We start from the raw sequence: 12,230 nt of genomic DNA on the forward strand, positions 1-12,230 counted from the left end.
CGTGGCTTAACCTCCCTAGGCCTGAGGTTTCTCATCTCTAAGTCAGGAGCCATATTGGCATCCACCTTAAAAAAAATTTTTTTGAGCGCTTTCTCTGTATCAGGTTGTTCAAGGGGATGGAGCCATGAGCAAGACAAGTCCCAGCTCCCCTGGAGCTTGAGTCTAGCAGGGGAGACTATGACAGATCAACAAAAATAAAGAAAGGCCATGCCTGATTGTGGTGGCAGGTGCTCTGAGGAGAATGAAACATGGGAGGCTGGGGTGGGAACGAGAGTCACACGTGTAAGCAGGCGGCCGGGGAGAGGGAAGTTTGGGCCGAGGAGATGATGTCTGATCGAGTCCTAGAAGGGAAGGAAGGGGCAGCATGGGGAGCCCTGAAGGAAAAGCACTTTAGGTAGAGAGAACGCCAAGTGCAAAGGTCTGGAGGCTGGACTGGTGTGGCTTGTTCAAGGAGAGGAAGGTCAGTCTGGCTGGAGCAGAGCAAAGTGGAGAGTGGCAGGGAGAGGTCAGAAAGAAATGACTCCTGAAGCTGAATTCACATGTGACCCAGCACTTCCGCTCACGAGTGTAGACCCCCAAGAAAATCCTGCACATGTGCCCCAAGAGGCATGCACAAGAGTGTTCCCAGCAGTCCCTCAAGCCTCAGTAGGAAAACCGTAGAAGCAACTCCAATGTCAATCCCAGCAAATGGACAAATGTAGGGCAGTCACAGGATGGAATATTTCTCAGCCGTCAGAAACAATGAATCCCAGCAACATGCTACAAGGCAGATTTCTAGGAATAGCAATTAAAAAAAATAGGGGCGCCTGGGTTGCTCAGTCAGTTGAGCGTCCGACTTCGGCTCAGGTCATGATCTCACAGTTCATGGGTTCAAGCCCCGCATAGGGCTCTGTGCTGACAGCTCAGAGCCCAGAGCCTGCTTCAGATTCTGTGTCTCCCTCTCTCTCTCAAAAATAAATAAATAAACATTAAAAAATATACTAAAAAAAAATAGTCCCAGAAAAGTAAATGCTGTTTACCGCTATTACAGAGTTAAAAACAACTAAAATTTAAAATATACATTTTGGGGCGCCTGGGTGGCTCAGTCGGTTAAGCGTCCAACTTTGGCTCAAGTCATGATCTCACAGTTCGTGAGTTCGAGCCCCGCATCGAGCTCTGTGCTGACAGCTCAGAGCCTGGAGCCTGCTTCAGATTCTGTGTGTCCCTCTTTCTCTGCTCTTTCCCTGTTCACACTGTCTCTCTCCCTCTCAAAAATAAATAAAAACTTTATATATATATATATGTATGTATATATATATATATATATATATATATATATACATACATACATTTTAAGGATTTCAAATATTGAGTGACTAAAACTATATAAAAAGGGAAGGAAAGGCATGGTGAATGTAGGGTTCTAGATAATGGTGCTTAGAGTTCTAGGCTTGCTTTGGTAGTTTTTGCTTTTGTTTTGGCTTTCTGGAAGGCTAATTTCCCTACAATGAAGTTTACCAGCTTCAACCATAAAATGAGTAAGTTTCGTGAACATATGCAACCATGAAACCACCACCACGATTAGGATACAAAACATTTTTAGGGCGCCTGGGGGGCTCAGCCAGTTAAGCATCTGACTCAATTTTGGCTCCGGTTGTGATCTCACAGTCGTGGGTTTGAGCCCCGGGTCATGATCTTATTGTTGTGGGATTGAGTCCCACATCACAGAGCCTGCTTCGGATTCTCTCTCTCTCCTCTCTCTCTGCACCTCTCTCTGCTCACACACTCAATCTCTCTCTCAAAATAAATAAGCTTTACCGAAAAAGCAAATTAAAGAATGCAAAAAAGGAGAACATTTTCATTACCCAAAACATTTCCCTTCTGCCCAGTCTCTTTCTATCCCCTCCCACACCTGGCCCCTGGCAACCAGTGGTCTGTTTTCTGTCTCTCTCTCTCTCTCTCTCTCTCTTTTTTTAATGGTTTTTACTTATTTTTGAGAGAGAGAGGCAGCATGAGCAGGGGAGGGTCAGAGAGAGAGGGAGACACAGAATCCGAAGTGGGCTCAACTGGGCCTCGAACCCACCAACTGTGAAATTGAGAGAATATCATAGACTGAGGATTATGATGAACCCAGTTCTGTTACTGGAAATCCAGTTGAGAGAGAAAGAGGGAATGAGAAAGAAAGAAAGTGGAGGGTAAGGGCCAGACCTTGCAGGATCTCTTAGCAGGTCCAGGAATGAAAGACTTGGATTTGGATTCTAAACATAAAAAGCCACAGGGGCGGGGGAGGTGATGAAGTAGGGCAAGGACCTGAGATCTCATTCCTACTTTCAAAAAAAAAAATCTCTTTCTGGGAGCTGCTGACAGTGGAGGATTATGGGGTAAGCATGAAGGGGGCCAGTGGGGGTGGGGCGGTGGATTTGGAAATGGAGAAACGGGTGGAATCGGGGTATATTTTGGAAATAGAGCAGTGCCTGAGATCAAACCAGTGAACTGAATTCACATTAATTTGCAGAAAAGACTTAGCACATCCTTGCTGCTGTTGAAACAGCCTCCCTGCCCAGGGCCAGCACTTTGTAAGTGCTCAGTAAATGTTTGCTGATTAAGGCCAGCTGGCTGCACAGGCTTCCCCAAGGAATCCTTGACATTCCCCAAAGTCCTGCAGGCTAAGAGTTGCCAGGCTCCCTCCCGATGGCGTCACTGACTCAGCATAGAGCCCTCCTGGGGTGGGGGTGGGGCTCCTACATTCTGCGGGAGGAGGGCGACGCCCAGCTGCTTTGGGGATTCCTAATGGTGGGCCGTGAACGTCAGGCGTGAGCTGGGCAGCTTGTCTTTGCGATGTGCACCCCCGCGATCACAGGCACAGCCGTGTCCACTGCTCCCGTAGCCTGCCTAGCCCCCCCTCCACCACCACCCCCGTGGAAAGAGCGTGGGAGCAACAGAAGCAGCTGTGAAAAATCCTTCAAACTCTGATAAAAATAGCCGTGGCCTTGCTTACTCCCTGTTCCCTATGGGCCTGGACATGTTTGTTTGCTCAGCTTTGAAGTTCAGAGCCGTTCCCCAGACCCTGAGCTGAGGAAGAATGGGGCAAAGCCCAGGAGGGGGCGGGGTGCGGGGGGTGGGGGGTGTCAGTTACACCCAGACTCAGCCACAGAATGTCTAACACAGAGCCTGCAAGGTGCCCTGACTCGTCTCTTCTTTCTGGCAGAAGGGGACATTGAGACCCGGAGAACAGTGAGGATGGCTCCAGGTCCCTGGTAGGTCACTGCTCGGCCTGGCAGAGGGTGACCACAGCCTCAATGCTGGTGGCCCTGGGCAGCTCCTAGCCCCTCTGTGGACTCTGCAGACAGACATGCAGCCACCCTGGTCCTCTGCTTGGTCCCCAGGGAGATGGCCCATCTCCCAACACAGACCTGTCAGGACCTCTCACCTTCAAGGTCCTGCGGATGCTGTCAGCTGCGCTGCTGCTGAGCCTCTGGGGGCTTCTGAACTAGGAGCCGCTGGAGCAAAATCCCAAAAGATGAACCTCCTCTCGACCCCTGGGAAGGGTCAGATCTGCATCCATTAGGTCTTCACAAGCCATGTCCTGAATGGCTTGCAGGAAACTATGGGAAATCAGGAGGGAGGTTGGGAAGGAGGAGGGGGCAGCTGAGACTTTTTCGTAGGGAGAAGGCATTTCCGTTATTTCGGGTTCCACCTGATAGGAAGTTCCATGAAGGTAAAACTTCCTCTTACTCATCTTCAAAATCCCAGAAAGGGGGACTTCTGACACATAGTAGGTATATGCCTGGCACATAGTAGATACACAACAATGTGCACATTACCTTAAAAGAGGCAAACAATGAATAAATGAAGCTAAAAATTCTCTCTCTTTTTTTAGATAGTTTATTGTCAAATTGGTTTCCATACAACACCCAGTGCTCTTCCTCACAAGTGCCCTCCTCCATGACCACCACCTCTTTTTCCTCTCCCCCCCCCCCGCCCTCCGCCCCGCTTCAACCCTCCGTTTGTTTTCAGTATTCAATAGACTCTCAGGTTTTGCTTCCCTCTCTCTCCCCAACTCTCTTTCCCCCTTCCCCTTCCCCTGGTCCTCCATTAGGTTTCTCCTGTTCTCCTGTTAGACTTATGAGTGCAAACATATGGTATCTGTCCTTCTCTGCCTGACTTATTTCACTTAGCATGACACCCTCGAGGTCCATCCACTTTGCTACAAATGGCCAGATTTCATTCTTTCTCACTGCCATTGTGTATATATACATCTTCTTGATCCATTCATCAGGTGATGGACATTTAGGCTTTTTCCATGCTTTGGCTATTGTTGACAGTGCTGCTATGAACATTGGGGTACATGTGCCCCTATGCATCAGCACTTCTGTATCCCTTGGGTAAATCCCTAGCAGTGCTATTGCTGGGTCATAGGGGAGTTCTATGGATAGTTTTTTGAGGAACCTCCACACTGTTGTCCAGAGCGGCTGCACCAGTTTACATTCCCACCAACAGTGTAGGAGGGTGCCCATCTCTCCACACCCTCGCCAGCATCTATAGTCTCCTGATTTGTTCATTTTAGCCACTCTGACCAGTGTGAGATGGTATCTCAGTGTGGTTTTGATTTGTATTTCCCTGATGATGAGTGATGCTGAGCATCATGGCCTGTAGGCCGTCTGGATGTCCTCTTTGGAGAAGTGTCTATTTATGTCTTCTGCCCATTTCTTCACTGGGTTATTTGTTTTGTGGATGTGGAGTTTGGTGAGTTCCTTGTAGATTTTGGATACTAGCTCTTTATCTGATATGTCATTTACAACTATCTTTTCCCATTCTGTCGGTTGCCTATTAGTTTTCTTGATTGTTTCCTTTGCAGTGCAGAAGCTTTTTATCTTGATGAGGTCCCAATAGTTCATTTTTGCTTTCATTTCCCTCACCTTTGGGGATGTGTTGAGTAGGAAATTGCTGCGGTTGAGGTCAAGGAGGTTGTTTTCTACTTTCTTCTCAAGGGTTTTGATGGTTTCCTGTCTCACATTCAGGTCCTTCATCCATTTTGAGTTTATTTTTGTGTATGGTGTAAGAAAGTGGTCTAGTTTCATTCTTCTGCATGTTGCTGTCCAGTTCTCCCGTACATTTGTGGGCCCAGTACTGGGTTCTCTATTCTATTCCATTGGTCTATGTGTCTGTTTTTGTGCCATCAAAGACTCTTTACATGCCTGACTCTTCCTACCCTGAAAGCACAGTTGACCCTGACATTCATGAAGGGCACACCTAGAAGCCACCCCTTTATGTGTCCCAGAGATGCTCAGCAGCAGTGTGTGGAGGGTGGTTCTGATGAGCAGCATTCTAGAGAATATTAATGAATGTTCCATGAAAAAAGAGGCCATGAGAATGGAGCCCCATGAGGCAGGGGGTTTTGTCTGATTTGTTCACTGTTACAGGCTCAGTTCTTAGAATTCAACAGGGACACAAAAAAGAATCAAAGATCAGATGGGGTTGGGAAACATGAGATCAGAGTTTAAATGGTTCTTTCTTGCAGGGCTTTTCAGAGCCTTTGTGTGTGTATACTGTTAATCACACATAATGATCTTTTAATTTTTAAAATTTTTGTAGTGTTTATTTATTTTTTGAGAGAGAAAGAGAGACACGGAGTATGACTGTGGGAGGGGCAGAGAGAGGGAGACACAGCTCCAGGCTGAGTCTGACGCGGGCTCAAATCCACAAACCATGAGATCACGACCTGAGCCGAAGTAGGACATTCAACCAACTGAGCGACCCAGGCGCCCCCACACATAATGATCTTAAGTCCAACTCCCTGGTGCCTCACCACCCTGTAGTTCCCATCCCTCTAAGATGGGACAACCTCAGGGAGACCCGGGATCACATAAGAGCCTTGTGGCAATGGCACCACTGAGGGGACCCAGGACACGAGTGGCATATAGGTGTCTCTTGCCCCATGGAAGTCACTGCCACAGCTGTAACCAGAGAAGATTGCTGGGCTGCTGCACTGGTGAGGGCTGGGGACAGGGACAGCCTCCTTCCCACAGCCAGTGCCATGCCTTCCTGGGGTTGAGCGAGGTGGGGTGGGAGAAACCCCTGTGGCAGGGGGGTGGTGAAGGGGGACTGGAGGTGTGAAGTTCCCTCCCTCCCCATCTCGTACTCCACTGCCCTTCCGGCACATACACGTTCAACAGACCTTTGTGGAGCGCCTACCGGATTCCAGGCACCGTCCTGGCCGCCAGCAACCCTTCTGCAAAGATGACAGCTCGCAGCCAGCAGGTCTAACATGGAGCTGGAATTCGGTGTCATTCTGCTGGATACTCTGCTCTCCAGAGCCCCACCCCCACCCCCCGCCCAGCCATTGGACGGCCTGATGGATGGCATCAGTGGGCTCCTTTGTCTTCTGGATTTGGTTCTGTTCGGGGAAGCCACCAGCAGAGATGGGAGGACACGAAGAGAAAACAGTTCGGCGCCCCCTCTCTGCAGGGCGTTTGCAGTGGCTGCATTCCTCCACCAAAGGCCCCGGCTCCCAGCAGGGGGCCTCATTTCCCGCAGCTGCTACCTCTGGACTCCAAGAACTGCCTCTCCTCTCGGTCCCTGCAGGCCCAGGATGGAATCAGCTCCCCATGGTTGCTAGCCTTGGGATGCTTCACCATCCCTTGTGAGTTTCTTCAACACCGTCTGCACTTTGATTAAATATTCCTCTATGACCCCTTGGGGTTGACCTCCGTTTCCTTCCTGGACCTTGGTTTGGCTGAATGTGACAGAGACCCCAAAGAGCAGTGCATAAAATAGGATGGAAAAGGGTTCCCCTCTAACTGCAGGGTCCAAGCTGGCATTGCAGCTTTGGCCTGGGAAGCCATCTGCTCTTTCCATCCTGAGGTTCCTCCCCTGCAAGACATTGGTTATGGGTTCAGATGTGTCTCCCCCTCCCCCCCCATCAATTCCAGTGTTGAGTCCTAACTCCTAGTACCTCCAAATGTGACCTTATTTGGACACAAGGTCGTTGCAGATGCAGTTAGCTAAAATGAGGTCATTGGGGTGGGCTCTGCTCCAACAGGACTTGTCCTTATAGAAGGGAAATTTGGACACAGAGATGAACACACACAGAGGGGAGACCGCCATCTACACGCCAGAGAGGGGCCTTAATTCAGCAGCTCCTTCCGTCATGGCCCTCGGAAGGAGCCAACCCTGGTTACACCTTGATTTCACACTTCTGGCCTCTAGAACTGTGAGAATACATTTCTACTGTTCAAGGAGCCCGGCCTGTGGCCTCAGGGGACTCACACAGTAGGCCATGGCTCCCGTACCACACTCACATTCCAGACAGAGAAAGGGAGGGGCAAACGTGAGCTTTATCTTTTTATTTTTTAATTTTTTTTTTAATGTTTTATTTACTTTTGATACAGAGAGAGACAGAGCATGAGAGGGGGCGGGGCAGAGAGAGAAGGAGACACAGAACCGGAAGCAGGATCCAGGCCCTGAGCTAGCTGTCAGCACAGAGCCTGATGCGGGGCTCGAACCCACAAACGTGAGATCTGACCTGAGCCGAAGTCGGAGGCTTAACCGACTGAGCCCCCCAGGCACCCCACGTGAGCTTTATCTAAGCACCCAACCTAGAATTTGCTCACGTCTCTTCTGACCAAGGTCAGAAATCAGCACGGGGCCTCCCCTGGCTGCTTAGGAGCCTGGAAAATGCCCTGTGAGCAAGGAAAAGCCTGTTTTCATGGGAGGAAGGGAGAATGGGCGCTGGGGCAGCTACCGATCTGGCACCAAATGTCACAGACATTTTCAGATGCGAACAGCAGGAAGCCCTGTATGCAGTAAACCATCGGGAAATGTACTGTCTCACAGGACGTGACTTCGAGTGCAGACGCAGGGGGAGCATGGGAAGATACGCCAAGGTCCGGGGTTGCTCATCTGGCAGGCTGGTGGCCCTGCCTTACACGGGCTGCTGGCTTCTTGCTCAGGCTGGCAGCGTCTGCCAAGGTCGAGCCAGAAAAACAGAAACCTCAGTTTAAACGTTTTTTTTTTTAACTTTTAATGTTTATTTTTGAGAAAGAGAAAGAGTGGGAGAGAGAAAGAGAAAGAGAGAGAGAGAGAGAGAGCATGAGCAGGGGAGGGGCAGAGACAGAATCCGAAGCAAGCTCCAGGCTCTGAGCTGTCAGCACAGAGCCAGATGTGGGGCTTGAACCCACGGACCCTAAGATCATGACCTGAGCCAAAGTCGGATGTTCAACCAACTGAGCCACCCAGGTGCCCCTAGAAATCTCCGTTTAATTCAGGGAATTGGTTACCCAGGTGAAGAAAGTGCTGAGAAGCCAACAGGGAAGGTAGAGGAACTCAGAGATTGGCCAAGCTACTCCCAGGATGGAGGGATAGAGGGAGGGGATGTGGTAGCTGGAGCCCAGGAGCCGGGGGAGCCCAGCAACCCAGGCCTGTCCGGGAGAGCCATGTTGGAGGTGTAGGGAGAAGAATACCCTGGTTTCTTTCTTCCTCCAGTCTTCCCCCCAGTGCCCTCCATTGACTAAACCCAGCAGGAAGCCAGCTATCCTGTGTGCCTGGGAAATCTAGCCACAGGACTCCGTCTCTCCATCCCTCTGTTCAACCTAGACACAGAAATAAACCCAAGGCTGGAGCTTCCGTGGAAGGGGAGGAGAGGGATGGAACTGGGGGGCAGGGCAGGCACCTCAGAGCACCAGGAGGCCTTTGAAGAGCTTTCAACAAGAGAACAACATGATTTAAGGTATGTTTGCAAAGTCTAGATCTTTCTGACTGCTGAGTAGAAAATAGTCTCAAGAAGAACAAGAATACCTTCAGAGAGGGGCACCTGGGTGGCTCAGTCAGTTAAGCGTCTGACTTCGGCTCAGGTCATGATCTCACGGTTCGTGGGTTCAAGCCCCGCATCGGGCTCTGTGCTGACAGTTTGGGGCCTGGAGCCTGCTTCAGATTCTGTGTCTCCCTCTCTCTCTGCCCCTCCCCTGCTAACGCGCACGTGCTGTCTCTCAAAAATAAATAAACATTAAAAAATTAAAAAAAGAGAGAGAGAGAGAATGCCTTCGGAGAGACTAGCTGGCAGTCTACAGAGGTTGTCCTGGTAACCAGGCTGGGTGCTATGGATGAGTAGATGGCTGAGGACCAGGGAGGAGGCTCAAGAAAGACAGAGCCTGGGACTCACAGGAGACCCACACTAGACATGCACAAATACGCGGGGCGACCCAATTCAGTGTCCCAGATACACAGGCACGACACGGGGACTTGCGCAGAGCAGGGACTCACTTTGCATATGGAGTGCAGACGCGGCCACGGCATGTACACATGTGCACGCGCACGCGCGCGCACACACACACACACACACACACACACACACACACACACACACAGCAGTGCCGCACCCACTGTGGCTTGTCCTCACCTGTTAGCTCGCCTGCCCCGCACATGGAAGCCCCTGGCGCGTGCATGCGCTCAGAAGGCTTTCAGCCACAAGTAACAGATGGTGCTGTTAAAAGAGACTTACAGGGCGCCTGGGTGGCTGAGTCAGTTAAGCGTCCAACTCTTGATTTCGGCTCAGGTCATTATTCTAGGGTGGCGGGACTGAGCCCCATGTTGGGCTCTGCACTGAGTGTGGAGCCTGCTTAAGATTCTCTCACTCTCGGGGCACCTGGGTGGCTCAGTCAGTTGAGTGTCCGATTCTTGGTTTGGGCTCAGGTCATGCTCTCACAGTTTCATGGGTCCGAGCCCCGCGACCAGCTCTGTTTTGGCAGCACGGAGCCAGCTTGGAATTCTCTCTCTCAGCCTCTCCCCCACTTTCACTGTCTCTGTCTCTCTCAAAATAAATAAACTTAAAAAAAAGATTCTCTTTCTCTCTCCCTCTGCCCCTCACCCCTGCTCATGCTCTCTACTAAATAAATAAATAAGACTTAAACGTAAGGCTTTTCTCACCTAGCCAGAAGGAAGGGGGCTGGGAGAGTCACCACCGGTCGGTTAACTCGGCGGCGCAGTGATGACACAGGGGACCCAGGCTCTTGTAGTTGCTCTGCTCTACCAGTCTTGGTGCGTTGGCCTCACGTCTGGGACTGCCTCCTTCCTTGTCCCAGGAGCAGACGTCGAGACAAGACTTTGGGTGCAGGTAGTTGATGTAGGAGGTGACCCTGAGAAGCATGTGTAGGGAGCAGGGAAGTGAGACAGGGAAGGGAAGGGGCCCAGACAAGGCGTGGTAGCGGACAACCGAGGCCCAGTCCCACAGGGGACTCGGAAAACCAGTCCTATCTCCACGTGAGGAGCTGCATCGTCCTGCTCATATCCCCAGGGAGCACCTGGTGTGCACAGGGTTGGAGGACTCACTTGCACATCATACTCTAGGGCATGGCGGGCAACCATGTGCGCAGAATATGAGCATGTACATGCCCCCCCCACATATGTGATTCATATGCACACTAGAGAGTACACACCTCCTCCCCCTTAAACATCTCTGCCTTAGTCTGCTTGGGATGCTGTAACAAAATGCCATAGACTGGGTGGCTTCAATGACAAATATTTATCTCTCAGTTCTGGAGGCTGAGAAGTCCAAGGTCACGGTGCCAGCAGATTGGTGTCCTGGTTTGCTGGTGTCCATTGGACCTTCAGGTGGCAGAGAGCAACAGAGCAAGCTGCCATGTGTCTTCTGATAAAACACCAATCCCCTTCACAAGGGTTCCACCCTCAGGACCCTCTGACCACTCAAAGGCTCCACCTTCTTCTTTTTTTTTTTAATGTTTATTTATTTATTTTTGATACAGAGAGAGAGAGACAGAGCATGAGAGGGGGAGGGGCAGAGAGACAAGGAGACACAGAACCAGAAGCAGGCTCCAGGCTCTGAGCTGTCAGCACAGAGCCTGACGCGGGGCTCGAACCCACGAACGTGAGATCTGACCTGAGCCGAAGCCGGAGGCTTAACCGACTGAGCCACCCAGGCGCCCCTAGGCTCCACCTTCTAATATTATTACACGCACTTAGGATTTCAACATATGTTGGGGGAGACATAAGCATTCAGTTCACAGCAATCTTTCACTGCTTTTTACTGTGGACTCTGGTTGGGCCAAGCAAAGGCTAGAGCACTAAACACGTATGGGGCACCTGGGTGGCTTGGTTGGTTAAGGGTCTGACTTGAGCTCCGGTCATGATCTCACAGTTTGTGGGTTCGAGCCCCACATGAGGCCTGTGCTAACAGCTGCTTTAGATCCTGTGTCTCCGTCTCTCTTTGTCGCTCTCCTGCTTGCATTCTGTTTCTCTATCTCTCACAAATATATAAACATTAAAGTTATTTTTTAAAAAAGTTCTGACAGCCCAGCCTTGGGAGTCTCACCTAAGGTGGAATTGCTGGAGTGAAGCTGGGAAGCCACTGCAGCCCCGCCCTCCTTCAGGCTGGGATTCCCTCGGCCCCGGATGTAATCTCTCCAGTTACCAGCAGGGGGTGCCCAAGAGCCATGCTTGTGTCTCCGGGTTTTTGTTTTTTTTTTTTAGTAAGTTCCCTGGTTTGTGTAAGGGTATGTTCGTCTCTGGGTGTGGTGGAGGGAGAAGATAAGTCTCAGGCGAGCCTAGCTCATGGGAGCTTAGCCGAGTGTGATGGGTGGGATTGCCTCACGCAGGCTCCGGCACTGCTGCTGATCTCATGTTAGACAAACAGATGAGTAAATGGATAGACGGACGATTGGGAGAACAGACAGAAAGAAGATGACTCAAGAGAACAAGGCAAAAGAGAAGTACAGGAAGAGGGATGGAAAGCAGACCGATGAGGGTAGAAACGGGGGAAAGAGAGAAATGCAAGGAAGGCAGGCAGGGGAGTCAAGGGCGGTGAGTGAAGGGAGGCGGTGCTAACCTGACAGGCGGTGCTTTGGACCGAAACATCTCTTCTCCCGGAACACTCCGTGCCCCCTGCCCACCAGAATGCTCCCCATCTTTTCAGACTGACTGGGGTTGGCCCCTTCTTACAGAAGGCCTCCTTGAGCCCTCAGTGTGGGGTCCTTCCCCTTGTCTTTATGTTCCCACAGCTCTGGGAGTGCTACCTGGGACCTCCCCGGTCTGGTAAAATATGGGTGGTGGAGTCAGACAGACCCAGCTTTCGCTTGAATTCAAGCTCAACCATAGCTGTGTCACCTTGGCCAAGAGACCCACCCTCTCTGCACCTCCATTTCCTTAGCAATACCAGTGACTCCTTCACAGGGTTTCGGTGAGCATCTGGGCCCCGGTAGAGGAAGCACTGATTAGAAGGAGGCGACAATTGCTCTTGC

Source organism: Suricata suricatta, chromosome 8, assembly GCF_006229205.1.
Source record: "Suricata suricatta isolate VVHF042 chromosome 8, meerkat_22Aug2017_6uvM2_HiC, whole genome shotgun sequence".
NCBI lineage: Eukaryota > Metazoa > Chordata > Mammalia > Carnivora > Herpestidae > Suricata > Suricata suricatta.